General features: G+C 36.5%; 1 protein-coding gene and 1 pseudogene across 2 annotated transcripts in view; both read left to right on the plus strand.

Moving 5' to 3' along the window:
- Nucleotides 1–1879: 1879 nt before the first annotated feature.
- Nucleotides 1880–2614, plus strand: LOC122081182 (annotated as a pseudogene).
- A 6843-nt stretch (nt 2615–9457) lies between these two features.
- LOC122082473 (potassium transporter 2-like) overlaps nt 9458–9752 on the plus strand; it is a 6454-nt gene continuing 6159 nt past the window's right edge. The window contains exon 1 of one of the 2 annotated variants that reach the window (XM_042650070.1): nt 9458–9619. The gene's annotated coding sequence lies outside the window, so the exon portion shown is untranslated. The remainder of the gene's footprint in view (nt 9620–9752) is intronic. The other variant, XM_042650069.1, reaches the window with a different exon arrangement.

Below are 9752 nucleotides of genomic sequence, written 5' to 3' on the forward strand. Positions count from 1 at the left end.
ATTGTGTTAGGATTTTAACGGGCTACGAAAAGTAAATAGGTGATTGATAAAGGATTGCCCTTCATTCCCCTTGTCCCCCCCTCTCCAGGTCGGCATGGCCGCCCTCTCCTCTTGGACCTTGGACACCACCCTTGACCACCCTCTTGGGCTGCCATCCTAATGGTTTATGGGCCCTCAATAGGAGCACAGTTAGCAAAAAGAGAAAAACCAAGAAAATAGAACCGGACAGTACAAGTTTTAACTTGTGAAAATTTTCTAATGATACGGTCAAATAAACTGTAGAAAAAAAAAAAAAACCAAAAACCGATGATACATGTTTTAAATGTATAGATTTCAAACAAATGGGATAAAAAAAACGGTAGTATACCCATACAAATTAAGGGATTATTACATGAATATCTACATCTGATGTTCAAAACAACTATAATACCCAATGTTAATGCATATTCATCCCATGTCTCATTATAAGTTCTAATTCATCCATGGATTGTCCAGATGGTTTGGGCGAATTTGGGATTGTGTGGATAGACGCACGGTCCCATGTTCGATTCTCCATCTATGCATCTACAATCTAAGTGGAGACCGTGGCGGTTAGTTGCTACACTAGTCTCCCCAAGGATTAGTCGAGGTGCTCGAAAGTTGACCCGGACACCTTGATTTACAAAAAAAAAAATAAATAAATAAAATATCATAGAATGTCATCCACACTAATTATAAATTCATATACCATGTCCAAAGCCTTGTTGAGCAATGTGACTAGGCTATGATGTAGCTCATTGTTGTCAATATAGTCAACACATTCTTGATCTGTTCAGTTGGAGTTAGGAGTCATCATTTTAGAAATACTTTTCAGTAATTTTGTCATTTTTTCTTTTTAAGAAAAAGTAAATGCATCATTGACTTTGAGTTGAAGGTAATTCATGAGAAATATAGTCCATTGAGGCAGCTTCAAGTTGGCGAAAGAATCAGGTCGATTGAAGTTCGGGAGAGAAAGATATGATTAATTAAGTAGACATTATGCTCAACAAATCAAGTCTCAAAAAAAAAATATATATATATATTAGCGAGAATGCTATTTTTCACATATCTTTGAAAAACATATGATCAATAAAATGTGTTTTAAACGGTAAAAAAACAAAAACACATTTAAAACGGCTGTTCTTGCTAACAGAGGACAGGACAGGAGTGAAAAAAAAAAAAGAAGGTGAATCATATTTTATTTCTATTTATTTGTTTTCTCAGACCACCACGAAGTGCTCCATTGGTTTTTATGAGAACTCCCAACCAGATCCTACTGGACTGCTTATTGGGGATCGTTGGATCTATTGACTTCTGGTTCAAACAGCCAGAACAGACCCAAGCCTGGTCTGATTCCAAAAGTCCCAGAAGCAAGAAATCAGCTAACTGACCAACATGGTCAGGCTTACGGGTGTCAATTATGGGCATGGATCGGCAGGCCCGATCATTAAAAGCTTGAACCAGCCTGGTCTGATTAACAAATGTGTCCGATTGTATTTGTTAATAGGTAATTTCTGATGCAAGGGTGCTGTTTGATCGACACCCAATTGACTGATCGATTAATAAACCAATTTAAAAAAAAAAAAAACTGATTAGACCCGATCAAAATCGGCCCATTCCGATCAATTGACACCTCTAGTCAGGCTAAAGTCGCACCTAACCCTGACGGACTAAAAACTACATAGTGGAAATCCATTTCGTGGCCATCCACTTTCCCGGTTAGCAAACGTACGTGAATCCCACTACTAATTATCAAAGAACGACACAGTGCTTTGCTTCCAAAACCCCATTCTTTATTCTTGAAAGATAGGCTAAAGTGCAGGAGTCAATCTCCATTCATTCTCTCTCTCTCTCTCAAGCTTTGTGATTGAACGTCTAAAGAAAGGATTCGAGCCAAAAAATGCCACAATCTCTTTCTCCTTCTTGTTTCAATTCCATGGATCATCACTCCCTTCCTAGAATGGAATCCAAAGCCTTTAATGCCTTCAAATCCAAGCTTTTCAAGCCATGGCCATGCAGATGCGAGACAAGATGCCTAGTCTTACCATCTTTCAGGTTCAGATTGAAAACACCCATATGGGTAAGTACAGCCTTTCGATTTCACCGACACCGCTTCACCACACCCAAAAAAGCCCATATAAGGAAGAAGATCTCTGCTGCACTACGATCAATTTTCCACCCATCGGTGATGCAATTAGAGGAAATGGACCGGCTTGGGGAGCTGGCGAGCGTGACGGAGCCGGAACGTGATCGTGATCTTGATCGTCTGCTTGTTTCATCCCCTGTTACTCCGGCTTATCTGCGGACGACCACCGGTAGGATTCGTAAAAAGGAAGTCCTAGATGATCATCAAGATGATGATGATGTGGAGGAGGCTTGCAGAGTTTTGAGAATTATTTGGCTGAGATGATAGTGGAGGAAGGGAAGGTGAAAGATTTGATGGATGTAGAAGAGCTTCTCCAGTGCTGGAAGAATTTGAAATGTCCTATATTTACAGACATGGTTGGTAGGTTCTATGGAGAGCTATGCAAGGATCTCTTTTCAGGTGAGGAAGGAAAGAGTATTGATGAACCCAAGTGACCACCTTATGTTCTATTCTGTCTTAGCTAGGTTTCAATTTCTTTCCCTTTTACATTTTTCTGTTGTTCTCCTGTTTATCTTTACTCCCAATGAGAGCACTTGACTTCCTCCATTTGCCAATTTACCACTAGCAATTATTTGCAGCATATTATGGGAATTGAGCAATCCATAAAGATGTCAGTTTGGATCAGGTCTTCCCACGAGAATGGTTCACACACTTGGAATCCACTCAATATGAAAGTCTGCTGTAAGAAGAGAGAGATTGAGTGGACTTTGCGTGTGAATTAGACTCCGTAGGAGAATAGTTTTCGAACGAAGTATTAATCCGGACTCTAAAGATGCATGGCTCCTCGCACATTTATATGATCAAGCCTATATACCCAAGTTGACAGATTACACAAACCGACTGGGCCAGGCTGAGTTAGGTTGGGTTGGCCTTGAAATCAACATAAATATAGTCCAGCAGGCTTAGGAGGAATATTTAGACTCGCCACATGAACAGCGATATGGCAATTCCAAGTTCCATGCAACCATATGGATGGTCACATAACTTTCAAACCCAAATTGATCATATGCTTTCTCATGTATTAATATTTCCATTGTATTTTCTCTTGTCCAATTTCTTTTATAAGGAAGCTTGATTTTTCACTAGAATTTTAAAACTTTATTTTACCGCTTGAACAACTCTATCTTAACTGAAACTTTACCTGTAAATGCGTGAAATTTCAGCGCTATCCAATATATCACCTGGAAGATATGCAACGACTCAAAAATACCCTTTGGGCCAATAAGACTAAAACACTTCTCCCAAAAAAATATAAATTTTATGATGAGTCTTGCATGTCTTGATGTATTTAATGTATGGCATGAGGAATCCCATATTTATATCAAGTATTGTATACATCATTCATATGATATTTACATATATGGTTACGGCTTCCCATGACAAAGAATGGAAAATCTCACTAATGGGAGATCAAGGGAAGACGAATCGTCCAATAGGAATCCACATATATATTTATTTAGAAAATAGTATAAATGTGAGCCTCATGGATCCTTATGTGAGAGGATGTACAGATTCCTATGCACTCTGGCATCATGCGCTTCTTTTCCCTATATTGTATCAAATACTTTTATATGAATTACACTGGGGTTGCATTGGGCCAAGCTAGGCTTGATGCCAAAGTTATAACCCAATCCAAGCCAACCTTGGGCTGCTTTTTTCAACCTGATCGAGTGTGAATCACGGGTAGAAAATCCAGCCCAACCAAGAAAGATGGGTCAAGTATTGTGTAGAGTTAAGCTTTTCGGGCAAACTCACATTCATAACAAACAGAAAATCTGAATGGGCAGATGATTTTTAACCATTTGATCTTAGAGTTATATTTCAAAAAAATTTCAAATTACATTTGAATGTATCTTTGTGGTCCTAGTAAATGATTAAAAAAAAAAGAAGAAGAAGAAGAAGAAGAAGAGAAAAAAAGGAGTTTTCCTTAACCTATTATGAAGGGAGAATCTCTTAACCAACTCTCTTTTAGCTATTAGATGGGATTATAAGAATAATTAAATAAAAGGTATTTTGGACCTTCCTCCACTAGGGCTGAGTAACTATGATCCTCCATTTGATGGTATGCAAAACTTTCACCAATGATAAGAGTTTACCTTTTAGAATCATTCTAGGGTGGTGAAAATTTCTTTCAAACTTTTTGATAGAATCATAATTGGTTAAAAAAATAAAAATAAAATAAAAAAACCTTTGAATGAGTGTATTTTCCCATTTTTAAAAAGCAATTTAAGTTTTAACTATTTTTGTGGAATTTTTTTTGCTGAATAATTGGGATCAATTAAATAATAAAACATGTTATATACGCATATATTGTTTTATTTCGTATAAATTGTGAATTCTTGAACTGTACCAAAAGAGATGGCAAAAAATGGATTCGGTTTAGCCAACCAGAGTAAACATGTTTTGTATGTTTATCAATTTTCCTAAGAAAAAAGCTTGTAAACCTTCTTTTTATTTTATTTTATTAATATGTAGGCCTTTAAAAAAAAAAAAAAAAAAAAAGGGGTGTTCCATGGTATCATAGCCCCCCAAACCCAAGCTCCATATGGAAAATAGTGCTTTTGTAGAACTAATGAACAATAGTGGGGCATTCCGACTCTAACCCACAACAAGTCAACTCGAACAATGATGAGTTAATGGTTTCTTTCCACAAAGCTACCAAACCCATTGACATATAGATCCATTTGAGTGAAACATAACACACACACACACGAACTAAGCCCATAAAGGCACATTATAATTTATTTATGTTTTAATAAAAAAATAGATTATGTATAAAGTTTTGTTCTTTTTTTACCAAACCTTTTTTTTATAGAGATCTAATCACTTAAAATAATAGATCTATAATTGCTCCACATAGACATCTATACATTCGACTACTGATGTGTATATATTGTCTTTCTAAAGCATTTTTAACCGTTCTCATCCATTGAAAATACGTTTATATCAAGCAAATTTTTTTTTTTACCCTCGTTCCCACTTTAAGTAACTATCGATAAGATCCACATCACCCTTATTTCAAAAAAAAAAAAAAAAAACTGAAACATGCGGCATATTATGCGCACCACTTAGAAATAATTTTTTTTCTTTCTTGTTTTTTTCAGGTATAACAGGATTTTTTTTTTTTCAAAGAGATGTTATTCAATAGAAGGGCAAGAATATATCATCTAGAACTATAAAATGTAGGCACATGAGATTGCCCCAAAGGGCAAGTCGTCTCCATGGGACAACTGAGTTAGAGGTGATCCCACCGGGCCCAAAGAGTAACATGTAGACATTAGTTGGCATGACAAGGGAGTGTGGCCTTGTGATGAAGACAAATTTCACAAACCATCTAGGTTAAGCTGTTAAGAAATATAGCTAATGTTCCTATCAAAATAGAAATAAAGATCATGAAGTGGTTTTCTTCAGAAAAAATTTGGCTGCTACTACTTGGTTGCAATCCGTTGCTGACAGCCAAATAAATGGAATAATTTACTTCCCCTTAGGGTTCACAAATACCCTCATAAGTTATAGTATTTTCTAAATTACACTTTTAGATTTCATTTATTTGGCTACCACATGCTACAACCCGGACAACAGCTAAATTTCGTCTGTTTCCCTCATTGTATTGGGAGAATTTATGGGGAGAAAATTGGGTGGCCATATACATTTTCTATTTTAATATAAAATGATGATTTAATTCAGATTAAAGAAGTTAAAAGAGTCAAAATATACTTAAAATGATCATAAAAAAAGTGGTTAGGAAAGACATTTATAGTTAAGCCTTGTTTTAAGTATGATATTGAATAGAGTTTATTGAAAGATAAGGAACTAAGGGAGAGCGAATCGGGTTCACATAAAAGAACATTTTCGTACGTCTCTGGTCCGTGGATATAGAAATTACTCTCTCTCTCTCACTCTTCATTTAATAGATCCTAAATCTACAGATAAAAAACGTACGAGAATATTCTTTTACACAAACCTAATTAGTTTTAACAACAGTTGTGCTGTTCACGAGGAAGTCTCAAGTTAGAATCTCTTGACTATTATTTATTTCTTTCCTATATATCTAAAAAAAAAAAAACCTATGATCAAGGATTAAAGTATCGGTATCGGTCACCGTATCGGTCCCGGTCAAATTAAGATACGTTATCGGAGGGTATTGTATCGTATCGGAGATACACTAAGATACGCTAAAGATACACACATAAATGGATAGGAAACATTTTTTTAAACACTTTTGCATAAAGAATTTGTTAAAAAAAGTTATTGATAACATGTATTATGCATAAACACTAAATTGAGGGTATCGTACTAAGAATTCAAGGTATGTAGTTGTCCCATAAATGTAAAATCCTTGTTCCCAACCTTGATTTCCACTTTAATTAGAGAGAAATATGGCTGACAGCAACTTTGGAACAAAAACCCTTCAAAAAATCGTTTTTTTTTTCTGAAAAATTACCCATATTGGCCATTATATGACCGTAGCGCCGATACGTATCAATACTCACTGATACGTATCGATATATATATATATCAATACTCACCGATACGTGCTGATATATACCGATACGTACTGATCGATACATACCGATACTCACCGATACGTACCAACACATACCGAAACGTACATTTTACCTCAATTTTATATTTTTCATAGAGTCATATCAAGGCATGTCGTATCGTATCGATGTGTATTAGTGGTGTATTGATGCATATCGGTATGTATTGTAGGATATATATCGATACGAAGTGATTTAAAAAATTCAATGTATCGTATCGGTGTGTATCGTATCGGCCGACTAAATTTAAGATACGTATCGGAGAGTATCGTATTAGTATCGGAGATACTTAAAACCATGCCTATGATAAACTTTTTTTTTTTTCACAAAGGTGTGGCATTCATATCGCCCTTCCTCATTGAGGGAAAATAATCCTCTGTTTTTCTCATTCCTAATTTTCCTTGTTTTGCTACCTGCAGAACGCGACACGTGGACAACTTTAAGACCAACGCACCGAATGTAATAATCCTCACCCAATCTTGACCGTTGATCTCCTTGTTGTCCACGTGTCGTGTTCTGCAGGTAGCAAAATAAAGAAAAACATGGATAAAAAAAGCAGAGGATTTTAATCCCTCATTGAGTGGGGCGAAGACGGTACCGCAGGGGTCATGTAATCATGAACGATTGTCTTCTTTATGGTCAGTATTTTTTTTTTTTTCCTAGTTTTATATTCTATAATCCCTCGAAGCAGGGGACGAGGAGGAGATTCGCCATTGTCGGTTGTTGCACAGCTTCATCTGTCTTCCTCTTCCATGAAACCTTGATTGAGTTCAACTCTTTTTCCTTTTCTCCATCATAAGCGCCATTGACAGTCTATCTCTAAAGTCTTCGTTGGGCTGTGGTGTGAACTGTGAAAGCCCCCAACGAAGACGAATCGACGGAAGGAGTTTTACTTATGAGGGCGATAAGAACAAAGGTGGATAAAACAAGAGAGGATTTAGGCTTTTGAAGGTAATCAAGAAGGTAGGGAAGGGATGGTAGGGAGTAGTAGTAGTACGGTTGGAGCATGTGCCAGGCCTTGTGGTCCGAGAAACCGCCCTTCACGTGCTTATGCCGATTACTTCAGTTTTATGAAAACGATGGAATCTATGCTATTACTACCTTTATATGTTGTTTTTGAAGCTCAAAAGCTCTCTCGTTGTTGTTGCTAACTCAGAGTTCTGGCTGCATAGGCATAATCTTAAAATGATGCAGGACATAATGGAAAAAATAACAAGTAATATACATAGATTTACAAGATTCGATAAGATTGTTACATCCTCAATAAGATAAGATCTTGTTTCACTATCAGTGAAGAATAGAATTACAATGCTCGCCAAAAAAACTCTCGCTATAAATATATAGCTAAAAATCTTAATCCAAATAGTATACAATTACCTTCAAATAAAAAATTTGAGCGGGATCATCGTCCTACAGATCGAGGCGCTGCATCAATACTCCTTGTACTAAACTGTGACAGAATACAAAACACCATATACCAAACATTGGAGATATTTAACTCTGATAAGTAAGCTTTGAACCCTCACTATTTCTTTTCATTTCTAAGTTTTCTCTAGTTTATTCGCAAAATACTTCACTGAAAATTTAGCAAATACTTGCAATGAATCACAAGGGAAATGGGTTCGATGTGTGGATAAAATTCTATCTTCGAATTAATTAAAAAAAAATATATGTGATTTTTGCTTTTGCTTGTTTGTTAACCAGAACAAATAGAAAATGACAAACTTAGTAATGAGAGGAGAAAGGGATGATAGTTTGAAGATGCATTTAATTCAGTGGGGCTCATATCTTGGTGTGGCTGTCATTGTTTCGTGGATTTTTTCTTTTTTTTTTTTTTTTTTTTTTTATTTTCTTATCACGTGATTGTGATTTGTGATTTTCACCCCATCTGTGAAATTTTGTTTTACTCTACTTTCGGTGGAAAAGGGGAAGACCACCTACTATTTGTTACAATTTTCCTGTGTTCATACTTTTCTAAGGCCCCATTTAATTTCCAAGTAAAATGGGCAGCTGCAAATGCAAATTTGCATTTCCATACTCTAGCGAGTTGTAGCCAAGCTGGTGTTCCATTCTGTGTTCCAACTTCGAAGTTTCATCCCATCAGAGTAGCAGAGACCAGCTTTAATGCATGGAGAGCACTGTGGACACATGATGGATCATGGATTCATGGGTTATATTTCCCATCACAGACCAGGGATGGCATTCCTTGCTTTGGTGCCTCTCGGATTTCACCTGATACTAAAAATTTCTACTCTTTTCCCTTCTTGAGTTTTTTTCTCGGATGAGATTTCAACATTGGCAGTGAAATGAAGTTATACCCAAATCGATGTAGTGGATGAAGACCTGCCCTGTTTTTCACTTCTTTCACTTTCAGTGGCATGAGAATGACAATTAGAGTGCAATAAGAGGGTATTTTTGGAACAAGACTTTATAGGTGACAGGAGTCACGGGACGCTGCTCTGTAACATCCCATCCCCAATTGACTTGTAGACAAACGGCGGAATGATTTCCTGTACAATTTTACATCCCATCTAGAAAAAAAAAAATGTTTAGCCAAAGGTGTTAAGCTTTAAGGACGATGAACCTAAATGGCTGGGTATTGGACTGTCAGTTGGGCTTGCTTTACACGTAATTGGGCCATTGGCTGTGGGTGAATTCTTCCAAAATTTGGCGCAAAGGGCCTCTTCCTCAATCAGAGGCAACAGTATGATCTCTGACTCACTCCTCCACCCATCTACTTAGAAAAAATGATTAACAAATGAAGGAAGGAAGGAAGGAATGAATGAACAAATTAAAAAAAAAAAAAAAAAAAGAGGGGGAAAATCCAAGAAACTTTTCCTGAAGAATTTGATGCTTCTCAGCTGAAGCTGCTTGAAGAAAATCTCTAGAGTTGCTCTTTCAACAAATTGTTGTAAGTGGCTTTTCTTAGGGCCATATCATATTTACTCTAAATGCAGTTTGTTTTGTGAAAGATTAACGGGTGTAAGAAAGGTATGGTTGTGCAGTGGGAATTGATTGCCACTTACGGGAGTATGCTTCTTTTT

This window comes from Macadamia integrifolia, chromosome 6 (genome assembly GCF_013358625.1).
Source record: "Macadamia integrifolia cultivar HAES 741 chromosome 6, SCU_Mint_v3, whole genome shotgun sequence".
NCBI lineage: Eukaryota > Viridiplantae > Streptophyta > Magnoliopsida > Proteales > Proteaceae > Macadamia > Macadamia integrifolia.